Genomic DNA, 8,078 nt, shown 5'->3' on the forward strand with positions numbered 1-8,078 from the left:
TAACGACGTTCGTTTGTTGTGATACACGCTGTTCTTCTCTTACATTAAAGTTTTCAAATATACTTTTAATATTTATGTAGTGACTTATCATACTTAAGGGTCCGTGTGTGCTTAAAATAGATATTTAAGTGGACAGTTGAGTATACGTACAAAATTTCATGAACCACAAGTATACGTACGACGGGTGCATCACAAGCTCTCCTGAGCCCACCCAATGTGTATGCAACGCGGTCAGAACAAGTATGAACTTTTGTTGAAAGAGATATGTGTCATCAGGGTGGTACATGAAGACGGGGATCAACATAGATGACATGATTGTAGAAATGAAAAGAGCTTATGATAGTTTTCAGACAGATAACCAGAAACAAGTATGTGTTGAAGTAGAACAGATCGTTCCGTTTCTCACCAATGAGCAGATACAGAACATTCTCGCTCGAATCGTTCAAGTTGAATCTGAAACTAAAAATGAACTCGTCCAAAAAAACTATTCACAGAAGAGTTTGTTTCCTTATCTCAAAGTCTTAAGTCTGAATGACCGCTTGCAATTTAAGAACGATGTGCAAAATGTTTCATGGATGAAGAACAGCAAATGACTCTGAACGACCTCATTGCGACATCCCGGAAGAACCTTAGCTTGATGCGATCCTGTCAGGTATTCAGATCCCTTATGAAAATGTTGAAAATGAGTTCTACGAACACATCTACAAGGCATTCGCTTCTTCCTTGCGATGCAGAGACACCTTCCATTGTCTAGAACTCGACCTGCAGAGACAACAGAGAATTAACGAAACGGCTTTAGCTGTAAAGAAAAATCAACAGATGACGAACTATCAAGTATTGGAAGTCATGCAAACAACTACCCATGTGAATCCTCCTATTACATCAAACACAAACATACCAGTCAATACAACCGACATCAATGCAACTATGATCGGTTTCCATCCATTGACTATAGCCAAACATTTCAAGAATGTCGTCGTCCAGGAAAGTGATGATGATAAGCAACTAACGTACTACGATGGGCATGGTCTGGTCTCCACTCACGTTGACAGCATTCCCGATCCTTACGTCAATCTGACCGACACCGTCAGTATCGACCTGGCTGAAACCTTGATGTTAGAGACACCGTTCACCAGCAGTGTACTTCCAATTCGAAACAACGAAGACGGAGAGGATAGGGTTACAGTTCCTAGATACATCACTAACATGTGGACTTTCATCAAAGATGATATTCACATGCTCTTACAACCTCCGATGTTCGCTTACAGTGACTTTAATAGTTTTAAGGATTACAAGAACTATGATTTCAGACAGTCCCCAAGTGAAGGCGAAGGTGGTTACGCCGACGGCGTCATGAGGATGACTCTGCGTGGAAATGTGTTCAATGCACTCACTGAAAGACAACGCCATGAGTATGGTATCAAAGATGCAAGTAGTGTCATTTTAGGACAAGTCATAGTTACTATGTTGTTGAAAACTCTGGACGCTCTACCCTTGTGTTTTCCACCATCACCGTCATCAACCCCTAGTGGATTGAACATGCACGCCCGCGCTCTAGTCTTCACTATCCTAAGCTGTATGTGGTCGGGCACTTACAGCATGTTGGACACGGCACCTCTCATCATCTTTGGGGACTCTGTTAACATTAACAAGTTTGGAATAACTAATTTGAAAAATGCAGGATTGTTAGCGGCGAATCTTTGGAAGACTGGAATACCAGACTGGAACCTGGGTGTTCAAGCAACTTGTGAGGTCATGCAGAGAATGATTGACAATGTGGTTAACAAATCAGTAGAAGAATATGAATCAATTACAAACCAACAACAACCATCATCTCAAGATCTCAATCCTAAATTTGGGAAAACTATAAACGAAGATGGCAAGCATTCGATGGCCTTACTCCTATGACTCACACCAAAGCTATCGTTGACAGTGATTTGTTACCTGAGGTGTATAATCTCTGTACTCCGATAGAACAACCTTCTTGATTAATGATCTTGACAAAAGATCTAATTTTTCAAACGGATCATGAAAATCGATTTCTCCGGCTACTGTCGCTAAGACAGTTTTCTCTTTGCGTTGAATCGTTTTCTTCTGACAACGTTCGCTTCTTCATCATTTTGGGATCTCCGACATGTTTAAGAAATGTTTTTAAAATCGAATCTATTTCCTCTTTTGTTTGGAAAGAATTTCTAAATCAGAAACGACTCGTTGAGAGAGAGAAGTGTCAACCACGGTATGATTCAAAGCCGCATGACACATACTATCGGTAGCCGTGTCATCTCTGTAGGAAGGAGTAGCAACAGTTAATAGGTTAGCTACTACCTCGATGAGGCCAGCAAAGTTAACTTTAAGTTCTGCGTCATCCTCCGGATCCATTTCAATTATTATCAAGATATCCAATAAAAGTTAATCCATTCTCTATTTTTTTTAATTTACATATTACAATTAAAAAAAGAAACAACATTTCATGTAAAATTATTTCTATTTATGTTAAATAAAACGTACTTGGTTTTTTCAAATATGTTTGAAAAAGTCAAAGATAAACTATATTGTAGAACTATGAAGTAGAATCTGACGTTCCGCAGAACCAACTTAGCGAACTACATCAAATACGAAAACCAAGACACGTAAAGGTGTATAAAACCAACCAACGCACGCACGCACGCACACACACGCACATACGCACGCACACACACAGGATGTGACGTAGCCACTGTTAAATACCATGCACCACTGGAGGAAACGAAGGAGTGGGCGGGGCATGGGAACAAACGTGTTTGCTACATGTGTATATCTCCCGCAGTTATTTAAAACAAGCGTTAGTGTGTGATGTGTCATTGACGGTGCAGGTCTGTGAGGTGGGAAGAAAGCAGCGGGTGGACCAGGTGGTGGTGGGGTTGACGAGGGAATATAGGCAGAAGGGTGGTTGTGATGCGGCTGGCGATATCTCATGTAGGGTTCGTGACGTTGTTCGTATTCGTACACATCCTCGTCACCGTAGAATTCTTCTCCTTCATAAGGGGCATGATGACCACCAACACGGTAAGAAGTGTTTGGGATAGCTTCTGTTGACCTGTAATGTGAATAACGATTATTACTGGATCCAGAGTCGTATCCACCCTCATAGTGATAAGGCTGACGGTTGACAGGAAGTGGAGAGAAGTGGTGGTGTTGTCGTTGATGATGATGTTGTGGTGGTCGATTACGAGGGCGGTGGTTGTTGATGGTGGTGATGATTTGGTTGTTCTCAGAGGACCCAGCTATGTCTTTTTGCAAGTACTGCTGCCTACGTCACTGCTGTCGTCGTATCTGCTACCACCACCGTTGTTAACCGTTTGACGTATGTCACCAATCTTTTTTCTTGGACAGGGGCAGCCGATGTCGCTGTTTGATGTTCAAGATCTGATCTTTAAATTTTGAAACTATTTTCTCGTCAATAGGTCTTGTTCATTTCTTGTCAACAAAAGGTATTAATGTAGTTGCGTCATCGACGACAGTAGTTGTTGAAAACATGATAGTGTTTCAGATTGAAAGTTTAACTGAATTAAGTTGTGTCTAGCTTTCTGCACCGAACAATGACTGACGCCGTCCGTGCTTCCCATTTATACCAGGTGTTGTGTATACAAGGAGGAGGGAGGGGGGGGGGTGTACAAGTGATGTGTCATGTGTCATGTGGGCGGAGTAAATGAAAAAAATAACCAGAACTAACAACACGAATTAAGCGAGGCAGAGGGCGGGGTTGGGCGTGGATAACGGATAGGGCGGAGCAACGTCAGTGAAGAGAGATGGACGGCACAAGCGAGTAGAATTGGTGCCCGTTAAGACTGAAAATATACATTCACATCATGAAAACAAACACTACATTCACACTAAGCAATTTTTTTCTCTTATAGTTGAGAATGTACGAGAGCGGGACGCTGAATGCTGGGTTGAGAGCGGAAGGGTGAATGTGTGTTTTAGACTCGCCACTAGCCCGATTCTGAGGCGAGCGGGACGCTGAATACTGGGTTGAGAGCGAAAGAGTGAATGTGTGTTTTAGACTGGCCAGTAGCCCAATTCTGAGGCGAGCGGGACGCTGAATGCTGGGTTGAGAGCGGAAGGGTGACTTGGTGTTTTAGACTTGCCAGTAGCCCGATTCTGAGGCGAGCGGGACGCTGAATGCTCAGTTAAGAGCGGAAGGGAGAATGTGTTTTAGACTCTCCAGTAGCCCGATTCTGAGGCGAGCGGGACGCTGAATGCTGGGTTGAGAGCGAAAGAGTGAATGTGTGTTTTAGACTGGCCAGTAGCCCGATTCTGAGGCGAGCGGGACGCTGAACTCTGGGTTGATTTGATTTGATTTGATTAATCTATTACGCCGTGAGCGTCAAACAAGTATACAAAAGTTGTGGTATACAGTAATTATAGAGCGAAAGAGTGAATGTGTGTTTTAGACTGGCCATTAACCCGAGAGCGGGACGCTGACACTATACTAACTAAATTCAGAATCGGAAGCTTTGGAAGACAAAGACACACATTCACTTCAATCAAAGGTAGACGACATTCATTCAGTATGAACTAAATTCAGAATCGGAAGCTTCGGAAGACAAAGACACACATTCACCTCATATAAGGTTAGATGACATTCAGTACGAACTAAATTCAGAATCGGAAGCTTTGGAAGACAAAGACACACATTCACCTCATATAAGGTTAGACGACATTCATTCAGTACGAACTAAATTCAGAATCGGAAGCTTTGGAAGACAAAGACACACATTCACTTCAATCAAAGGTAGACGACATTCATTCAGTACGAACTAAATTCAGAATCGGAAGCTTCGGAAGACAAAGACACACATTCACCTCATATAAGGTTAGATGACATTCAGTACGAACTAAATTCAGAATCGGAAGCTTTGGAAGACAAAGACACACATTCACTTTAATCAAAGGTAGACGACATTCATTCAGTATGAACTAAATTCAGAATCGGAAGCTTCGGAAGACAAAGACACACATTCACCTCACATAAGGTTAGATGACATTCAGTATGAACTAAATTCAGAATCGGAAGCTTCGGAAGACAAAGACACATTCACCTCACTACTGCCCAGTAGCCCGATTCTGAGGCGAGTTGAAGAGCGAGACGCTAAATGCCATACCATGTGTTTAATCTCGCGCGGTAAATGCAAGGTTGAGAGCGGAAGGGTGAATATGTGCTTTATTCTCGCAAGTAACCCGATTCTGAGAGCGGGACGACGCTGAATGAGAGCGGAAGGAAGGACTTGCTTGCTGCTTCTTGACAACGCTAACGCGGCAGCGTGCGCTCCGTTTGTTGTTGCTACAACATGCTGGTCTTTACACACATGGCACATGATGGTTGTGAAAAAATAGCATGGCAGCACCTTATTTTCCCCGTCCCCCATGACAAATGAAGATATCTTTCTCTTATCATATAGTCTTTTTTTATAATTCTCAGTATTCAAGCTGCTTAGTTACGACGACGACGTCTTGAAGGTAATAGAAACAATATCCCGCAAACTTTCTTCAAACCTTTTTTTATTATTTCTTATCTTATACAGAATCGCTTTAAGTAATCCTAGTTAGTGACAATCTGTTCCATTTATTTCGGCAGCAAGACCGCGCACTCAAAATCAAGAATAGTTAATGTGCATCCTTGACCCTGTACAGATCCGGACCCCACTCTAATTCTGATTCGTCACATGCATATGTCGTGACCCACAAAAATTATCATATCAAATCAAACCACATCCAAATTCAGACTCCTATTCCCAAAACTCCGTTTGTTGACATCAATCTTCATTTCATAACGGTTTCAGAGTCGTAACACATCACAGTACAAATCCGGACCCCACTCTAACTCTGACTCGTCACATGTATATGTCGTGACCCACGTCCAAATTCAGACCCCTTCCATTTGTTGACATCAATCTTCATTTCATAACGGTTCAGAGTCGTAATACATCAGCACGTACAAATCCGGACCCCACTCTAACTCTGACTCGTCACATGTATATGTCGTGACCCACGTCCACATCAATCTTCATTTCATAACGGTTCAGAGTCGTAATACATCAGCACGTACAAATCCGGACCCCACTCTAACTCTGACTCGTCACATGTATATGTCGTGACCCACGTCCAAATTCAGACTCCTTCTCCTCAATAGATTCCATTTGTTGACAAAACTAACTTATCAGTCTTGATAATCAACTTCAAATATATGCAACCCATATATACCACCCACATCCAAATTCAGATCCCAGTTGAAATTTACACAATTTATACATCTGTCATAATCCCGTCCAAATCCGGACCCAACTTTACCTACATTTGTGTTGTGTAAGTGTGTGTGTGTGCGGGTGTGTGCGGGGTGGTGTACGAGAAGAGAGGGGATGGGGGTGGGGTGTTCGGCGGCGTTCGGCGGCGGCGCGCGCCTCCTCGAAGATGATGAACAAACTGACAGATGCCGCCTTTTGTTTACCATCCGTTTAAAAGAAGCGTGCAAGCTAATATTTAATTTAGTAGGTTCCCAACCCGTACCAGATATTATTGTGTGTACATGACCCAATTATAGCGTCTGTTGGTCTCTCCCAAAGTTGTGCGTGCGTGATTACAAATATTTAAGCTTACATTACATTCTCGCATATGCATTAGCAAGAGTGCATGCACTTATTGTTGATCAGTGATTGTGATTATTATTTTTCTTTTTAATTTTTCAGACTTCAAAATGTGTGACGCAGCGAAAATTGTTTCCAGTCTTGGAACCGCATTTGCTTCTAAAAAACCGAAGAAGAAACCTCTGCGAAACATACTGAAAAACAACTGGAGGAATACCAGCAGCAAATCTTATTATCAAGTGCCAAAATATTTATGTTTTCAAAAAACCCATATGTGACAGAGCCCTGTTCAAATATCTGTTGAATGTCACACCGATTTGCAAAGAGAAAAAAAATGCAGAGATGAAGAAATTGTTGACAAAGGCTATCCATAACAAGGCATACGCTGATACACCCAATGATCGCCTCTACTCCATGGGAGAATGCTACTACACATTGCTGAATTGCACAGACATGCAGTCGATGCAGGTTCCAAAGAAGGTCTTAAAACATCCATGAAATCAGCACTGAATATAGAATGGCAAAAATGCAAGTCCGCAACTGTCAACCAAGGTGATAGTATCATGAACTTCTGTCATAATGTGAATAACTTACTTAAAAGTTTTGATTTGCAAAATTGTGATTTTCGAAATCTGATCCTGAATACGTTCATACGCGAAGATTTCATCCCAGTTCACCGGTTTAATCAGACGATTTGTGAGATGACCTTTGAAACTCTGAAGTCTATTAATATCGATTTACAATTTTGTCAACTGCACGACATCCCAGACAACGTAAAGAACAAACGCCAAATGGCAGACATCGAAAGATCGAACACCTGCAGCAAATGTCAAATGTCATTGAGTGTTATCCGCGCCAAGGAGTGGCTGACCCGAAACATGGACGTCCCCAATCCTAAATTACGATCGCTCTTCATCCAACATGCCTTTACTGAAAATTGGAACCTAAATCAAGAGACTATCCATGCGGCTATGCAGAAAGGAGTCAATGTTGTCATTCAAGAAGTTTTTTGTTCCATCATCAATTTCATGAAATACATGTCCATGATAAGCGAGTCTTCCTCCATGCTCCTGAAAAGCCATGTCAGACAGTAAGAGGGAAAACCAACAACAACAATTATTCTCCAAAGTGTTACATGAAGCGTTGTTACACTCGTACAATCTGGACATGCCCGTCAATGATTCAAAACCACCCCAAAGAAAGATCGAAGTAGTGGAAATATCAATTCCAGTACAGACCACTTCTAGAAAACGCTCCAAATTTTCGATGTCAGAAATTCGGTCCTCCCCTATGGTGATCACAGTACCTGCCAAAAATTTGATATCTAAAGATGGAGCAACAGCCTTAGGTGAAACACTTCGCAAGCAATTCGAAGATACTCACGGATCAAACACATTCACCAAAAAGGGTGACCGAAAGAGTAACACCTATCCCAACTTCACCAAAATGTATGAG

Source organism: Eriocheir sinensis, unplaced genomic scaffold (assembly GCF_024679095.1).
Source record: "Eriocheir sinensis breed Jianghai 21 unplaced genomic scaffold, ASM2467909v1 Scaffold635, whole genome shotgun sequence".
NCBI lineage: Eukaryota > Metazoa > Arthropoda > Malacostraca > Decapoda > Varunidae > Eriocheir > Eriocheir sinensis.